General features: G+C 41.0%; 1 protein-coding gene and 1 long non-coding RNA gene across 2 annotated transcripts in view; one reads left to right on the top strand and one right to left on the bottom strand.

Annotated features, from left to right (window-relative positions):
• Window positions 1-19,407, bottom strand: part of SLC9A9 (solute carrier family 9 member A9) — a 931,015-nt gene that overhangs the window by 467,810 nt on the left and 443,798 nt on the right. The window lies entirely within an intron of this gene.
• Window positions 5,827-19,407, top strand: part of LOC149466330 (uncharacterized) — a 140,039-nt gene continuing 126,458 nt past the window's right edge. The window contains exon 1 of the long non-coding RNA XR_016312076.1: window positions 5,827-5,990. This is a non-coding gene — a long non-coding RNA (uncharacterized LOC149466330). The remainder of the gene's footprint in view (window positions 5,991-19,407) is intronic.

Below are 19,407 nucleotides of genomic sequence, written 5' to 3'. Positions count from 1 at the left end.
TAACGTTGTTACATCTGGATCTGTTCTCAAGATCCGCAAGTTTAGCTTTAATCCATGAATTATCTTCTTTAACTTCTTGGTACGCATCTACTAGGTCATCGATGGTTTCCGTACATTCACCCATTTTATTCTCTCCAAATTGGATGCTTTCTCCATGTTATTTAAATCAGAAGAAAATTTGTGGAAAAGGGAAGAGAATTCTGAGATCAATGAAGATTGTAGAGAGAGAAGCATTTCTTTCATGGTAGAATCAATTACAGGCTGGCCAGAGGTAGGGAAAGCTGCTATAGAGGAGTGTGAGGCTGAGTGGGGATGTGAAGTGTTAATCTCCTGGGCTTGTGCTGATGACACTGATGCACCAAATGTAAGGAGCTCTAGCCTCATGTGGGCTTTTTGCTGGGCTACAGGGACCTGGGCTGTGTGCTTGGAGCTGGCTGGGGGAGGACTGTGGACCTGACACTGCAGAGGTTTCCTGCTCTGCATTTGGGAGATCAGTGTGCGAGGCAGTAGCAGAGAAAGCAGCGATGCCATCTTGGCTGCATTCCTGTCTGTCTGCTGTGTGCAGGAATAATTCAGTGAGCTTCTGAGGGCAGCGGTCATCCTTCCTGTTGCGGGACATTGCTGCTCCGGTTGGTCAGGTGTCACTGCAGCTGGGTAGAGGACTGGGAGGAAGGTAAGAGGCTCTCAGTAACGGTGTTTTATCCCTCTGTGCGGCGGAGCTCAAGGCTTAGGCAGCCATCATCGTTGTCGGCAAGCCATGCCCCCCAGTGTTAGTCAAATTTAAAGCTAGGGGCGGTGCTTCCATGTCTGCCACAGTATCTGTTGTATGTATCACAGATGGATGGCAGATGGGAACAGTTAAGCAGATATGAACAAGCAGGGATAGTAGTGAAAATGAGATCAAGTGTCAACACAACTCTGAGGTCAGAAGCTGATTTGCTACCATACACAGGTGCACGATATTTTGAGTGAACCAGATTTAGCACATCACCCCCTGTATGTATACCTTAAATAACCTTCTTTTTCAAGAAATACATGTCTAGTTTAACCACCTCAATACTAGACACATTTACCCCCTTCCTGTCCAGGCCAATCTTCAGCTTTCAGTGCTGCCACACTTTGAATGACATGCAGTCATGCAACACTGTACCCAAATTAAATCATTTATAATTTTCAAGACAAACAGAGCTTTCTTTTGGTGGTATTTAATCATTACTGAGTTTTTTATTTTTTGGGACATAAATGAAAAATACAGAAAAAAAAAAAAAAAATCTTTCTTCATAAGTGTAGGCCAAAATTTATTTTGCTACTTTTGTTTGGTAAAAATATCCTAAATAAGTTTAAAATATAAAGTCTGTATGAAAGTTATAGTGTCTACAAACTATGGTATATATTTGAAAATTGATCAGTCCTGATGTACTGATTGTCTATCTCATTTCATGAGGCCCTAAAATGGCAGGACAGTACAAATACCCCACCCCTTCCTCCCAAATTACCCCATTTTGGAAAGTAGACAGTCCAAGGTATTTAGTAAGAGGCATGGCAAGTTTTTTGAAGTTGTCATTTTTTTGTAAAATCTTTTGGGAAAATTAAGAAGTTAATTTTTTTTTTCACTAAGTTGACATTTCAACAAGTTATTTCTCACACACAGCATAGGCACACTTAAAATTACACCCCAAAACACATTCTGCTTTGTCTCCTAAGTATGGGGATACCACATGTGTGAGCCTTTTTTCAGCCTAGATGCATAGAGGGGGTCCAAAATCCAAGGAGCGCGTTTGGGCTTTCAAGGAGCATAAATCTTGCATCTAATTTCCTTACTACCTGTCACATCTTTGGAGGCCTTGGAGCACCAGGACAGTGGAAACACCCAAAAAATTACCCCATTGTGGAAAGCAAATACTGCCAAACGTTTTTAGAGAATGCAATAAAGAAATTTTTTTTTTATTTTTTTTACACAGTCAATTAATAAGATACTGTATTTCAAACACAAAGCATTAGCATACTTAGAATTATACCCCAAGTCACATCCTGCTACTCCTTCTGTTTTGGTGATACCATAAGGAGCATCTTCAGGTGTTCATCAAGTAATAAACTACGCATCTAATTTCCTGACTACCTATCACATTTTTGGAGGCCTTGGAGCACCAGGACAGCAGAAACATCCACAAAATGACCAGCAAACACCAAGGTATTTTTTTAGGAAGCATGGTAAGTCTTTTGAAGACTTTATTTCTTGACACAAGTCTCTGGAAAATGCAGAAAGAAAATGAAGATATATATATTTTTTTACACCAAGTTGTGCATTTATTAATATATTTTTCAAACACAGCATAAGCATACTTAAAAGAACACCCGCAATACATTTTGCTACTCCTGAGTATATTGAGACTTTTTCACTGTCTGGACTGATACCAGATGTATCTTGCGTATCACACAAATCAACCAATTGTATAAAAAACTGTAATGGTTGCATCTGAGTGGTCAGAGACTATTGCTCAGTGTATATAATATTTTTTTTGTTTAGTTTTTTTACAATTTTTGAATACTTTTTTTTTATTACATCCTATGATCAGAGCAGTGCAGTGCTACCATTTATTATTACTATTAATATACAGTATTTATTTAGCACCAACGGTTTGCTCAGCACTGTACATTACAATGGGAGACAGTACACGAGACAGTACAGTAACAATACAATTCGATACACGAGGGGTTCGAGGGCCCTGCTCCTTGGAGCTTACAATCTAGGAGGGAGGGGATAGTGGTACAGGAGGAAATAGCTGTGGGGGATGAAGTGGTAGGAAGAGTGGAAGAGATCGGCAATTAGCTGAGGGTGGGGTAGGCTTCCCTGAAGAGATGGGTCTTCAGGGTGTTTAAAGGAGAGGAGGGTAGGTGATAGTCTGATGGATTGGGGTATGGAGTTCCAGAGGATGGGGGAAGCCCTGGAGAAGTCCTGGAGACGGGCATGGGAGGAGGAGACCAGGGAACTAGAGAGTAGGAGGTCTTGTGAGGAGCGGAGAGTACCTTTAGGGTGGTAAAAAAATTTAGATATCAGGTCAGTGATGTAGTTTGGGGCAGTGTTATGAACAGCTTTGTACGTCAATGTTAGCATTTTGAATTTTATCTGTTGGGCAATAGGAAGCCAGTGGAGGGATTGGCAGAGGGGGGTGGGGGATACGGAGCAGTTAGTAAGGTGGATGAGTCTGGCCGAAGTATTCAGGATAGATTGAAGCAGGGATAGCCTGTGGTGAGGTAAGCCAGAGAGGAGGGAGTTACAGTAGTCGAGTCGTGATATGATAAGGGAGTGAATGCGTTGCTTAGTAGTTTCCGAGGTTAGGAATGGACTTATTTTGGAGATGTTGCGGAGGTGGAGTCTACATGAGTTTGTCAGTGATTGGACCTGGGGTTGGAAAGACAGGTTGGAGTCTAGAATGACACCTAGTACTCTGGCTTGCCGGGTGGGACTGATGGGACATGATGGAGAAGGCGGGGGGGGGCGTGGGCTGGGGGGAAAACTAGGAGCTTGGTGTTGGAGAGGTTTAATTTGAGGAAGTGGAGTGACATCCAATCCGATATGTCGTTCAATAGGCTAGTGATTTGGGCGGAGACTGAGGGGGTGAGGTGAGGGGTAGAGAGATAGATTTGCGTGTCATCGGCATAGAGATGGTAGTTGAAGTCGTGAGAGTGTTGGCCAAGGGAGCAGGTGTCGATGGAGAAGAGGAGGGGCCCTAGGACAGAACCTTGAGGGACCCCAACAGAGAGGGGGAGTGAGGGGTAGGTGGTAGCATTGTAGGCAACACTGAAGGAGCGCTGTGATAGATAGGAAGTGTGCCAGGAGAGAGCGGAGTCTTTGAGGCCAAGAGAGTGTAGTTTTTTTGAGGAGGGGGTGGTCATCTGTGTCGAAAGCCGCGGAGAGGTCGAGGAGTAGGAGCACTGAATAGTGGCCATTAGCTTTGGCGGTTAGCAGGTCGTTGGTGAGTTTGAGTAGGGCAGTTTCGGTGGAGTGTAGGGGATGGAAGCCAGACTGTAGGGGATCAAGGAGGTTGTTGTCGGTGAGGTGGGAACTCAGACGATTATAGACTAAGCGCTCAAGGAGTTTGGATGTAAATGGCAGCAGGGAGATGGGTCTAAGGTTGTTCAGGTCAGTGGTATCCAGGGAGGGTTTTTTTTAAGTATGGGAGTGATGTGCACATGCTTCAGAGGGGAGGGGAAAGCGCCAGCAGAGAGTAACACTGCACTACTCTAGGGAAGTGATTGTTTGTTTTTTTTAATTTGCACTATGACTGCATATACAGCCATGATGGCTGTATAAACAAACATTTCTGACAGTTCCTGGCTGCATTCCAGCAGCCATTGAGAACGCTGTCACATTATACAGGTAGGTTGTGCTTGGCCCTGTACCATGTGATCACTGTGGTCAATCACATAGCTCACAGTAGTTCTTAATGACTGCATCAATGGCAGCCATCTTAACTAATGGATATGTGACCACTGTGATGGTATGAAGGGTAAGCCCTGCCCCTTGGTACTCAGATTGGTGATCTGCTGTGTCCGGTGGACACAGTGTTCACACAACCGTGCCAATGCACGGCCCTGAGGGCGTACAGGAGGTGCAGATCTGAGAGGACATACAGGTAAAAGCAGCTATGTGGTGTGAATAATGTACACATACAGATCATAACTGAAATAGTGTACAACATGCAGTTTGCAATGTTTATTTGTCATATGCTATCTGTATAACAGTTGACCTAATATCAGTGTTGAGAGCAGCCTTTTTCAACTAGGGCGCCTTCAGATTTCTTCAGGGGTGCCTTAGCAAAATGCCTAAAAATTGCCCAGTGAGTGGATCAAGCCTGACTTTTGGTTACACACAGCCACAAGCCCAGCACTGGAGTCACATTAGCTGAATGAGAGAGAGAAACACTGCAATATTAGCCAGTACCAGAGTGCAAAGATGTGTGCTGCTTTTGAAGAATAATTCACCTCCAGTTTTAGGTGTTCTACAGGTGTGGATGTTGCTGCTGCTTACTAGTAGTAAAACTATTAATTTAGCATTTTACATTTTAGAATGGGGTGCCTCGAAATTGTGTATAATTTAAAAGTGTGTCTTGACTAAAAATAGGTTGAGAAACACTGGTTTAGAGCAAATTATTTTTGGACATTTTTTTCATAATGTCATTTAATGAATCCTAGAATAGGTATTCTGATCTGCCATCACAACTGTTACACTTTCTGGGGAACTAACATTACCAAGAGCAGGAAATGTAATTAACCGGTAGCACTTGCAGTTTTACTAGTGTTTCCCTTGAGGATGTCACATGGCACAAAAGACTGCCTTAACGATAAACTAATGTAAAATATTACAACATATTTTTGTTAAGAAAACAACGCATTGCCCATATCACTTAAAATGGCATTGTTTTACAGAAAACAATTTTACAGCTGTACAAGTCCCTAGTTAGACCACATTTTAAATATGCATTATAAAGCTGACACTGTCTACAACAAACAGAATATAGAAGAGTTCAGAAGGGGATATTACTTCAAATAGACAGTCGGTAATGGCAAACCCTAGAAAAGAGGCACATTAAAGAATATCTGCCACTTGTGATCTTATTCATTAACCAGTTCGATGCACATTATGAAAAATATTAGTACCCATGGCCAGATCTAGGGGGGGTTCTGGGGAGGGCTGTGCCCCCCCAAATTTCAGCTGCACTCCCCCAGGCAACCCATGGAGTTTGTCCGACAAGAGAAGCTGTCTGCAGTGGCTCACACAGCCCAAACAGCACACTACCCCCTCCCCTTCCCTGCACTAACAGGAGAGGTGAGAGGGGACTATGTACACTGCCTCCTCACGCCCCTCTCCTCCTATCTGCCCCACCCACACTCCAATTCCTGGCCAGTGCTGTGCCTAAGAAGATGTGTGGGTGGGAAATGTGAAGCACTGTAGCCAACAACACGGTAGCTGAAGGAGACCAACCTGGGTGAGTGAGCTGAGCACTGCACTCTCATCTCCTTCCCTTCTCTCCACCATCTCTCCCCCCCATCTCTCCCCCTCCCTTCTCTCCTCCATCCCCTCTCTCCGCCATCCGTCTCCCTCCCCCTCTCAGGGACAACTTTACTGTTATTGGGCATGGCTGACAATCTGAAGGCTGGATAAACTGCTGGAGTTATTACTCACAAGTTTGTGATGCTTCTGTTTAACCCCTTACTGCCCAGCCGCAGCATCCCTTTAGGGGATTGTTCACATGAACTTTGGTCTCTTAAGAGCAATCTGCATTCAGATCACTCTTCAAAGAGCAATTGGCAGGCATTGAGATGTATAACCTCCTCACCACCTGCTTTAACCCCTAGAATCCCACACTAGCGCACTGCAACTACTTGCATGCAGTTGTGGGGTGTTTGCAGAGCAGCCTCATTCACTTGAATGGGTCATATTCAGCAGGCACTGTTCCCACAGAAAGCAATAGAGGATAGAATTTCTTTCACGGCCACAAAACACCACAGTAGCAGTATGTGTACACCCCAACTCAAAAATTAATAGTAAAACTATTAATTTAGCATTTTACATTTTAGAATGGGGTGCCTCGAAATTGTGCATAATTTAAATGGGTCATATTCAGCAGGCACTGTGCAGCCAACCATCCATAAATTCACAGTTTGTATAAAACAGACACTTTTCTTCTACCCGAAACTGTTCATGGACAGGAGAAAAGTGCCCGTAAAAAATCCCTGTCATGGGCTCTGACTACCAGACCATAATTTGGTCCAAGCACTCTGCTGGACTCTGATGTAAGGGGGCAATCCGCTGGACTCTGAATTTAAGGGGGCACTCCACCAAACTCTGATGTAAGGGGGTTCTCTGCCAAACTCTGATGTAAGGGGCAATCTGATGTAAGGGGGCAATCTACTGGACTTTGATGTAAGGGGGGCACTCTAGCTCTGCTAGACTCTGATTTAAGGTGGACTCTGCAGACTTTAATGTAAGGTGGTTTCACTCTGGGGACAATGATGTAAGAGATGACTCTGATGTGAACGTGGCTCTCATCTGGATTGCTACACTCAATATGTTGTTTTGTTTTTTACTTATTCTGACCCTTGTATGCATAGATATACATAGACCCGACCAAGGTGTTCATTTTCTCAACAGTTGCTAGAGTTCTTATTTAAGGTAGACTCAGTAAGGCGACCTCGACATTAATAATTTTTTTTCGTTCAACAATGTGCTGAACAATAAAAAAAAAAAGTTACTCGATTCTCTCATCTACAACTTCAATGCAGATGGGGAATCACTCCCGCTGAGGTAATGTGTTCTGATAGCGAAGAGACTTCAATGCCACCAGAATACACTGATCAGCGCTGCCAGTTTTAGCCAATGGTGTTAATTGCACAAAACTTTTCCAAGCGGCTGATTGCACAGAAGTCGATTGGTAGATCGACTTCTGTACAAGCAACCTGTCCATATATGGATCGAAATTCAACCAGTCCCTCCTGAAGCAGATGAATTTTGATCCAAGTATGGCCGCCTAGGGCAAATAAACATCTTTTTTTTGTGTGCATAAAAACATAAGAAATGGAAAAAATGAATGCTGGTTGTGGCACAGTATTTAGTAGTTTGTGGGTACGTGGAGTGTTGTATACTGTAGGTGTGCATTGTATACAGCAGGCACATATTCTGTTCTATCCCCCTTTAAGGGGGCCAGCCACAGATCTTATTTCTCTGTTCTTTTCCATGGTGCCCCATGTCTTTCATGATCCCAGTCTTGCTCATATTTTGTCATCCTGTTTTGACTTTTTAATGGTAAAGCCAGTCAGATTACTCAATGTGAGTATTGGTAATATTGCCAATGTTTACATATTAATAACCAATATCTCTGCACACTCCCAACTCTAAGAATAACTTCTACACCCTGAAAGAAAAGTTAAAAACTTTCACCCTTGAAAGTAAACATGAATAATAACTAAACTCTTCTTTGTGAATAAATCTATCCCAATCTAAACATATACTGAATAAATTAATAAAAATAAAATAAAATAAAAATTATAAACTATAAAATAATATAATAAATAATGAATGTCCCAAAAACATAAATGTCCCAAACAATAAATGTCCAAAAATTGTCTCTATTGTATAGTGTCTTTTCCACTTCCAAATCAAATGGTGTCACTCTTTATTAATCCAACATAAGGTTTCCAAATTCTTCGAGAACCTCAAAAAAGAAACTTATGATAGTGTATTACCTTTTAAATAAATCAACAAAGTGCAACAAATCGTGTATCATGCAAACTACATATCATGTGCACTCAACTCACACGTGAGAAAAAAAAAAAAAACTTAAATCAATATGTAAATACAAATACAATAAATATCCAAACAAATATCTCAATAAAGATGCACATGTGAAAATGCTCCAATCGTGAACACTCCAACTTCAAACAATACAAATTGGTGATCCACTCCACATAGTGCAAATGATGATTGACAAACTTAACCAAATTTTTTGTCAAAAAGTGATCCAACTTTCCAAAACTCTATACCACTCCTGTGGTTCTTCCTCCTTATATCCACTTTCGTATAGTGAACACTTCTAAAAAATTGATGGTGAAAATAAAGTGTTTCACTCCAACTAGTGCAACAATGGATAATTACCCTAAGCCAGTAATACCAGGCTCTCCCCAAACAATGGATGATAGCACTCTCCAGGTTTCCTAATATTCCTGTTGCCACTCTTCCATGTTCCTCACAAAGTAAAATCGGAGATTAAAGATGATAGGTAGCAAAATATAACAACATTTATTAAGTAGCTTACATTAAAAAACGAAGAAAACAGCTTCCAGCATAAGGAACAGCTCAGGTGTAGTCCTAATATGGAAAAAAAGTATGTTCCCAATTTCAAGATGGCTAAGACCGCACTTCTGGTTTTGCGTTAGTGCGTTAGTCGTCACGTGTCCCGACGCATTTCGTCACTTCCTGGACTTTTTGGTGAAAAAATGCCTTACTCTACAGCAGATAGGTCTGGGTCTGCGGTTCATCAATAAGATTATGTCCCTTTACTCTCACCCCACGGCGTCGGTTCTCGTGAATGGTACGACCTCTGCGTCCTTTTCTATCACAAATGGTACCAGACAGGGATGCCCTCTGTCTCCTCTACTTTTTGTTTTCGCCATTGAACATCTGGCGTGGGTTATACAGGCTAATGATTCTATTCTAGGCATTCATACCCCCTCCTCACATAATAAACTTTCACTTTATGCAGACGACCTCCTGATTTATATGCAACAGCCACTCATTTCTCTCCCTAGCCTGCTTCATAAGTTCCACAGATTTGGTTCGTTCAGTAACTCCAAACTTAACATCTCGAAAACGGAGGCATTAAATATTTCTCTGATTGCGTGCTGTCACACCTTCGCTCCAACGTTTCTTTTCAATGGCGTCCAAAGGCTATCTCATATCTTGGGGTTCTGATTTCTTCTGATCCTACTGCACTTTACTTGCTTAATTATTTGCCAATACTTACGTGTCTTCGCAAAGACTTGGCATCATGGGGAGCCTCCTCTCTGCCCTGGTTTGGATGCATTAATACCCTTAAGATGGATACTCTTCCGAAACTGCTTTACGTTTTACAGACAGTCCCAATTTTTGTACCCAAGAGTTTCTTTCCCTCTTTGCGTTCTTTATCAATCAGGTTTATTTGACATCAAGGTTTCTCAAGATTAAAATACAAGCTGCTCACTTATGCGAAGCTTAAGGGTGGAGTGGGTTTACCTGATTTTGAGCTGTAATTTAGGGCCGCCCTGTTAGCACGTATACTTGACTGGTTCCCCAGAACCTTGCTTAAATCCTCCTGTATGATAGAACAGGACCTATCACAGATTGACCTATGGGCCCTCCTATGGGGTTACAACCAGGACCTTCAGCGTCTATCTGACCTGTCTCCTTTGACTGTGGCAGCTTTGTGCTTGTGGTATAAACACGGCCTCCTTATCCTTCTATCCTTTGACCCTTCCCCTTTATCCTCCCTATTTGATAATCCCTCTTTCCCCCCAAGGGACGGGATCCTCTGTGCTGGGTCCCTTTGCCCATACTTCTTGGCTGGTAGCTCAGACTTTATCCACCCTCAGACAGGTCTCCCACTCCTCCCGGGCGGCTCCAGGGATTGGCTGACTTTTACATTCCACTTCTCAAATTCATTGCCCGTTTACTGAGTTTGAGTGGTTATGTTCCCTCTCTGAACCTCCGAGACATGTCCTGGCTTCCCTTTATAGGGTACTACATGCCTCAATCCATACTGAACCTTCGCCCTTCACTGGGGCATGGTCATGAGATATTGGCAAAGATATATCTGATGAGGAATGGTTTACGTGGTTCCACTTCACCTATGAATCCTCTATATCTTGCTACTCTCAAGAAAATAAAAGAAAAGGCCTTCTCTCCATCTTACCAGGTTCGTTGGCGGTACAGAAGAAGTGTTCCTGTCTGCGGATCACCAATTGATACTGCTTTTCTGGAAAACAGACACCCCCCCTACCGTTGTTGGTTTCTGCGATTAATGATATCATGCAAATGGAAGAGATGTTGGCATTTGCCTCCTCGACCCTTCGGGAGTTGTGTGCTCCTACTGTGCCTCCTTAGACTTTGTCCATTCAGTCGGGTAGACCCACGGTTATCTGTATCATGTCAATGTAATTGCTTTTGATTTTATTGCTGCGAATGCCCATTATGGGCACCTTTGGAGTGGGGCCTTTCTGTCCCGGCTCTCTTTTCTTTCTTCCCTCTCTTTCTGTTCTCACGTCTCCCTATCTCTCTTCTCTTATCTTTTTTCTTTGCTTTGTTTTATATGGTGAACTCTACTTAGACATATATTGATGCTCTCCATGCCTTTTTATGGGAAAATTTTTTCAGATATATGTCTCTGTTGTATACATGTTATTAATCAAGGTTTTTCTAATTTGGCTAGTGATATTCGCTGACTACAGTTATCTCTTTGGCTCATCTCCTGTTTGAGCCTAATAATTGTCCATATGTGTATATAATTGCTGGTCCCTATTTTTTTTTTCTGTATACCCGGTTGTTAAAACTTAATAAAGACAAATTGTGCCTTTAAAAACAATTTGTAGCATAGATCAGTTGCCACAGCACTGTTTTAAAACAGCCACATCAAACCTCCAACTTTTTGATATGGGAAAGATGGATAACTTTTAGCACAAGTTTGAGGGATGTTTCTCAAACAGGAATAGAGGGATTTGATTTAAAAGTAAGAAAAATCTTTAACATAAGGGGAAGCTGAGGGCTGTTCAGCATGTCTAAACAATTTAAAGTTTGTAGTAGTGAGAAAGTGATTTTCTTGCTGGGCCAAAGTTAGGGCTCACGTTGACAGGCAGTGGTTTCCTGCATGTCCAGCTGTCATTAAAAAAATCACCATTTTTAAATGTATTTGTTGAATTTTTAAAAATGATGCAACAGTACAGGAATATGCAGCCATGCAGGCCCAAATAAGAGCCTAAGCTAATTAACTCAAACTAGAGCATAAGGCCCCTTTCACACAGGGCTGATCCGCTTGCTCAGCAGGGCATTTGCCTGCTGATCCCTACTGAGCAAGCAAATGACAGGTTCATGTCCGCTCCGCTTGTACAGAGTGAACACGGACACACCCCACTGTCTTCTATGGGCTGTCAGGTGGGAAACGGACTGCCTGTCCATTTCCTTCCGACTGTCATCCAATCTCATCCGCCAGATGAATGGGGAACTGATCACTATCTATCTGTTTTTAGCAGATAGGATCAGATCAGATGCAGGCGGGTATAAATGTCCACATGGCCATTTACACCCGCCCATCCATAATGAGCAATAGAGCACAACTAAGCTAATTAACTCTAACTAGAGTATAACTCAACCTGTTCCAGGCCTCCATGTGCAAATATATCCAAGGAAATTTAAGAAAAAAAGGACGTGTCCCAGACAGGCCTGAAAACATAAAATTAACTAAGATTACGATCTAGCGTCCATGGCCCAGGGGAGTACAAGGGACATCAAAGTATTTTCAGGTGTACTTAGACATTACATATCAAAAGCAAAAGCAAGTCCACCAAAAGAGGTCTTCTAAAAGGGGCAACTGGTCATGGCCCCCAAACCCCTTCACAGCCCACAAGGGCACCATACTTATCTCCTGGATACATATCTGAAATGGAAACAATCAGACAGCAATCAAAATCACCATAGCCTATATTCAATGATTTATATTAATGCAATCAGCCAGTAATCTCTACTATATTAAATTTAGATGGACAAGCTTGACCTGCATAAATGACCTTTGTATGAGGGGTATTCAAGCCAAACAGGGACTGATAATTTTACAGGTATAAAAAGGGATGCTAGTGTGGCAGTACTACATGAAATAGTAAGTGGCAAGTGTGTCCTATTACTGATAGGTGACACACATGCTGTGGGCCAGTCAAGAAACAGTTAATCAAGATGGCAGGCAACAGTGTTAATGCATGTATAGAACAGTGGGTGGTGATGAAGTTTCTTGAATGAAGGTGTAAAACCTGCTGATATCTACAGAAGACTTCAAGTGATAAGATGCCCAGCTGCAGTAAGACATTTCAATAGTATAAACATTTCAAAGATGGCCATACATCCATCAGTGATGATCCCGGCCATGGTGGTTCCCAGCCCACAGCAGTCATTCCTGTGAACATTCAGCACATAGAACACCTGAACCTGTATAATCGACCGCCACAGAAGAGTTGAAGTCTGCACTCCATTGAAGAAGTGTTTTGACAGGGAAGGCCAGGATTTTCTGGATCACATCAATACATTTGATGAAACCTGGGCACATCATTTCACTCTGGAATCAAAATGAGCATCAAAGCAGTGGAAGCATGCAGACTCACCATCACCAAAAAAATTTCAAACAATTGTGTCTGCAGGTAAAGTGATGGCAAGTGTTGTCTGAGACAAATGTGGCATTATTCATGTGAATTTTCTACTCCATGGTGCCACTATCAACAGTAAATATTATTGTCGTGTTCTGAGTGATGTACATACACGTCTGTTTGGACCCCTAAAAGGGTTCCTTGGAGGTCAGCATTTCAACACTGATGAAGAAGTGAAGCAGGCTGTCCTGGGAAGGTTCAGGCATACTGACAAATCTTTCTATGCCGAACCTTTCCAGGCATTAGTTAAAGCAGGGATAGGTGTATAACTGTTGCAGGAGAGTATGTAAAAAAATAAATGCAGTTTCCACTCCTTGAAATTTGTTCTTTGCTTATATAAACTCAAAATTCCCAGTTTGACTTGAACGCCCCTCGTAGAATGGCAATGAGAAGTTGACCAGCCCTTTCTAGAAAGCCAAAGAAGGTGCATTATGCTTCTTCCAGTGCAACATAATAGCATTACAGATATAAAACAGAAGTTTGCCAAGAAGGGTCCAAAAAGCTTTTGTTGAGGTCACCCCTCCACCAGTTCCAACAGACAGACAGGGATAGATATTTGATAGGCAATATAGTGACTATAGTTATAAAGTAGGAGACCCCTGTCCAGAATTGCTATAACACAGGACAATTCCAAAAAATGTGGGTGGAAACCCACAAGCTTTGCAGAGGTAAAGTATGTGGAACTTTAAAATGAATAAGGCAGTCTCTAGCAAAGACTAAATGTGTGAATAGACAGTCATATATATTCCACGCATAATTCCAATTCTCATAAGGATTGAGCTTGGATTTGGCCTGAAGCCAAAAAGAAGCTGCCATTGCTGGCCTAATCTGCTGCAATTGCAGCATTCCCTGACAGATTCTCGTACATAAGGGGAAAGGAATGTTTGTGACATCATTGACCAAATATTACCACAGTAGCCAATGAATCTGCCTGGTCTCATAGGAAAACACACACAGCTGAGGCTGTCAATCACATACTGTGTGTTGGGGGGCTATCTCCCATGATTCCCTGCTCAGGAGATTAACTGTCAAAATTGACACATGCAGATAGCAGAGAGCAGATAGAAATCACCCTAGGTGCTATAAATAGAGGCAAGTATACACCATAGAAGGATGTGCTTTATTCATTATTTGTATCAGAGGTTTACAACTACTTTAAGCATCTTGAATAATGGGGTGAGATTAAGAGCAACAAAGTCAGATACCTCACTCCCAGATAAAGTATCTGCAAAACCCACCGAAGAGGAGGGACATGGTCAGTCAGTTGTTCCATTTACCTTAATCCTTAGTATATAATAAATTAATTTAAGATATGGGTAACTGTCTGCAAGGAAGGGCCTGTAAAAATAAGATGAAATCACCACATATAGCACCAGACACTTTCCCCTACCCTCAGGCCCTTAACAGCATTTGAGGAATGGAGTATGATATCAAAAGGTTCCATCCTAAGGGAAAACACCAGCGACAAAGGACAGCCTTGTTGCGTTTCTTGACAGGTATCAAAATAGGGTGAAAGGAAAGTGCCTATATTTAATGCAGTTCTGGGGTTTTTATATAGGATAGCAATCCACTGTAAAAAAGCCCCCAACCCATCCAGTTTAGACTTGTCCCATATACCCCAAGCAGAATCAAAAGGCTTTTTCAATATTTATATCTAACGATACAATAGCTCTAGTGTATATATATACTCTAACCTAACTTTACTATTTGGAACAGGTGACCAGGTACTGTCGATGACAGCTTGGTAAATGTGCTGAGAGCATGCAGTGAGAATGCTATCAGCACAGAACAGTGGAGGCAGCTGACACATATATGCGTACAATCGGTGTTAAGGTCCACTCATTATGTGACACATAAGTGTATTACAGCAGCGGGAAGAGATTTAACCATTCAAATATGTTTATTGCTTCTAATAAGTGGTGCAAATCATGTACATAGTGTATGTATGAATGTAAGTTAGGGACTTTAGATTGTACGCCCCTTGAGGGTTAGGGACTGATGTGAACGTACTATATATATATATATTTATATATATATATGTGTGTGTAAAGTGCTGTATAAATTGATAGCACTATATAAGTACCTGACATAAATAATAATAAATAAATAATGTACAAGGTTGGCCTAACAATACAGTAAGTTTTCAATTTTGATCCAGTATTAATATTAGAAGTTTTAAAAGCTCTATTTTAACTAATTATACCCAAGACTAATCTGTGTTTGCAGCTAAGAGAAATGTATTTTGGCAGATGCTAATATGGGCAGATGGCTAATTACAAAGCTGCAATAAATTGTGAATGACGTCAAGTCTTCAGCTTTTTAAAGCTTCCATGAGTGAAAGCAAAAGCTTGAAATTTGATATAAACATTTTAATTACTGCAAATTCATTATCAAATTAGCAACGAAACATGCTATTTCGTGAGCAATATTAGTAAGAGGCTCTTGCTGACAAATTGACACAATAAAGATTTTTTTTTATTTTCATTAATGACAGCAAGCAGTATTTGTTTTTATGAGATAATATAACTGCCTACAGCTAGCTGTATAATTTTACTCTGTTAAGAATATCTGCTATATTGGAACATGAATCAGTGTAGGTTATTTTGTTAGACCAGTCAGTGATATTTTCTGATGGTACTGAGCAATCCAAACAATAAGCCTTCAATTCACACAAAGGTGAGGATGGATGAAAAGCGTGCCAATAGGAACAGTTCTTTGTGCTCATAGCTGTGAATCAGGATGAACCTGGGTTGCAGAAAAGACAGATTAATGCTGACTTTTTGCTTTCGATGTCACATTTTTTCCTACAACACAAATGTTCTATATTAACACACAGTACATTATATGCTAATTGTCAGCTTAGATGTTTTGCTCTGGGTTGCTATGAGTTAGTACTGAAAAACAAATTGTTTGATCTGTGAAAACATAATGGGGTTCAGAAAAAAAAGCAAAGGTCAGTGTTCACCAAGCTATAGCAATCATACAGATTATGTTCTAAGTGGGTTCTGTGAGTTATTACACTTTCCAATTTTTCTTTTTTGTTTGCAAGTTAGAACATTTGCTTTTTGAATGAAATGAATCATTTTGCACTGTCACATGAAACACATTGATGGCCTGTTGCTATAATAAGTTTTATCATGCAAAACCCAAAGGAAGGTGAGCCAAAAACAAAGAGAATAAATTGCACCAATTCACACAGATGATGCTTATATCATCTGGTATTTGCATCCACTATTTTAACTATTTTTGATTCCATAATTATTACTTATATTCAATTCCATTTAGCAAACATAAAAAGGATGCCATTTTCCAAGCTGTCCAATCTACTTCAAAGTCAACTAATCCTATCACACACATACATATATACAGTATATGCAGTCTCTGGGTTACGAACGAGATAGGTTCTGTAAATTTGGCCTTAAACTGGAGTTCTGGCCCCCCTCCCAAAAATTAAAAGTCAGCAGCTACAAATACTGTAGCTGACTTTTAATATTAGGGCACTTACCTGCTCAGGGATCCAGCGGAACCCTCATCCCCAGCCAATTCTTCAATCAGCTGTCGAGTGCTGGCGCCTCCACCCTGACTAAGGGAAACTGGAAGTGAAGCCTTGCGACTTGACAGCTGATTTCCTACTGCACAAATCACACTGTGAATGAACCACAGTCTTATGAGACCCGTGAAATGTCCCAGAAGGCCCCAGGGGGAGGGGGGGGAGCAAACTGAGCCGGAAGTTGGAGCAAACCAGGTATCCTCTCCCCCAAAAGGTGCCAAATGTGGCAACGGAGGGGGGAGTAGGCAGATAAGCTGAGCTTCCACTTTTGGGTTTAAGTTGAATTCATATGTAAGTTGAAACAGATACATTTTTTAAGTGTGACTCCAGCCAAGAAAATTATTTTAGGTTTTGGATAGCACAGAGCAGGGTTAACTGGCCATGCGTTGATGTGGGATTGTTCACAGGTCTGCTGGACAGTAGGTGGAAGCATGTGGTGAGCAGCAAGATGACTGCCTGGAGGTTTCCAGGACAAGTGTGACATTACGCTGCCTCCATTCTTATATGTAAGTCAGATGTTTGTAACTCGGGAACTGCCTGTATGTATGTGTGTGTATATATACATACATACACACACACTAGGGATCTTGAATATGTTTCTGCACTTATATCTATATACACACACTATGTTGAAAATGTGTGGAAACTTTTTGAAGAACCCTCATAACATAAATAACATAAAATTAAAGGTCACTCTAGATATTTAAACTGTACATCACTAAAGTTCTCTCAAACTATAAGCAGTTTCCCATATAAATATTTTTAAATAGTTGAATGTATTAGAGAGGCAATATTTAAAACAATAATAAAAACAAACAAAACAAATTCAGGGTGTTGAAGTGAAATGTGCTTCAAATATAAAAGAAAAAAGTCCTTCTTTATTTTTAATTCCCATACACATTAAAAAGATCGAAGCAATCTTCACCTCACTTCAGGCAAAACATCTTCTGTTAATCATTATGGAATCTCAAACTAACTATGAATATGTTTTCATGTTATAGTAAATGAAAACAATGGTGCAGTGCTTAAAAACAAATCTTATCCACACCTTTTCATTTCTACCATAAATCTCCTTAAATAAATCATCTTTATCAACTTCTACCTTTGTATTACATTCAATTTTTGAAAGAGTGAAACAAAACCAGCAGACCATAATGATAAGCAGATCACTATCCCAATGTGGAATGGAAGTGAAGGAGGAGCCTGCATGATTCACACTATACGGAGATGCTGTTCGGCAATGGGATAGTGACCTGTTTATCATTGTGGTCTGCTTGCTGTTGCCCTCAAGAATGTTTAACCTGGATTAACCTTATGAGTGCCATTATTATTGTACATCGTGTGAGTATAGTGGATGCTGGTTTTATGGGAAAAAAAAGTTTTACATGTGGAAAGCACTAGATGTTTTACTTCATCGAGGGAGACAATATGTATGCATATATCTGGATTATGTGAATTCTGGATCCTGGAGCCATCAGTTGTATACTACCATCTGGTGGATTACTTCCATTAAATTTGCAAACCTCCTATAATTTATAGGTCAATAGTGAGTAAGAAGATACTGTATAAGATAAGGCAGGTCCTTGGTTCAAATCCCAACCACAACACTGCCTGCCTGGAGTTTGCGTGTTCTCCCTGTGTGGGTTTCCTCCATTTATTCCAGTTTCCTCCCCAACTCCAAAGACATACTGGTAGGTTAATTAACTCCAGTCTAAATTGGCCCTTATATGTAAAGTGCTGCATAAATTGACGGTGCTCTATAAGTACCTGTAATAAATAAATACGGGACTGTTTGGAAGTGATACATTTGGAGAAGGTGTACATTCACACAGTGCTATTGCTGAAGAGTGTGAACAAGATTTTATCATTGACCTTCACTTGTTCATTGGACTGGCACAAAATAATTGCATATTATACACATGGGATTTTATGATTATTGAAATTACTGTATATGCACATATGTAGGCATGAACCCCAGAACTACATCTCCCAAGAGATGTTTTGTTGTGAAATAAATCAATATATGTAAGTAGAGATGGGCAGAAAGGGGTAGGGAAAGGTGACGTTCTATAGTGGGTAACTCAGACAGGACTGAAAACACTACTCGGGATTACAATGCAGCAGAAGCAGCATTGTCAAACAACAAAATTTTAGTCACTCACTGGATTTCTAAGAGAATCAACTGGTATTTTTCTGTACTTGCAGCACTTTTAAAGAGACATAACATGTGAATGTATAGAACATATATATTAAATTGCTTTTTTTTTTGTCTATACCCCAAAATTTGGTGAATAAAGTGGTTGCAAAGATAGCAGGTTTTTTACCTTAATGCATTCTATGCATTATGGTAAAAAACCTTCTGGGTGCAGCTCCCCCCTCCTCCTAATACTTACCTGAGCCCGATCTCGATCCGGCACTGTATAGGAGAGCAGTGACTCTCTCTGCTCTATCTCTCTCTGCACTGGCCATGGAAGCAGTGGGAGCCATTGGCTCCTGCTGTTGTCGATGACAGCCTGTTAAGACGGAGTTGGTAGGTGGGGTCAAGCAGCGCTGTGTGTGTCTGGATAGAGCCTACATGAGTGCCTTCATAGCAAGCAGAGGCACTCAGCAGAGGGAGAAGCCAGGAGTGCCGGACCCCAGAACAGGAGGATCTGGGCTGCTCTTTTCAAAACTATTTCACATAGCAGGTAAGTATGCCATGTTTGTTATTTAAATAAAATCCCTTTACAATCACTTTAAGGTGAAGCTCTATTGAGTTATATCATCCAAATATGTGCAAACAAAAATGCTGCTTTTAATATTTTCCTTGCTTGTGATTGGGTGAAAGGGAAACTTCAGCACATTCACTAAGCTCTGTGGCAATTTCTTTTGCAAAGTGAACAGCCTGTTTGCCTTTGGTAAATAAGCCCCATATA

Source organism: Staurois parvus, unplaced genomic scaffold (assembly GCF_062004578.1).
Source record: "Staurois parvus isolate SC_StPar_1 unplaced genomic scaffold, SC_StPar_1.0 ptg000131l, whole genome shotgun sequence".
Classification (NCBI taxonomy): Eukaryota; Metazoa; Chordata; class Amphibia; order Anura; family Ranidae; genus Staurois; species Staurois parvus.
This window is presented reverse-complemented; position numbering and strand designations above follow the sequence as displayed.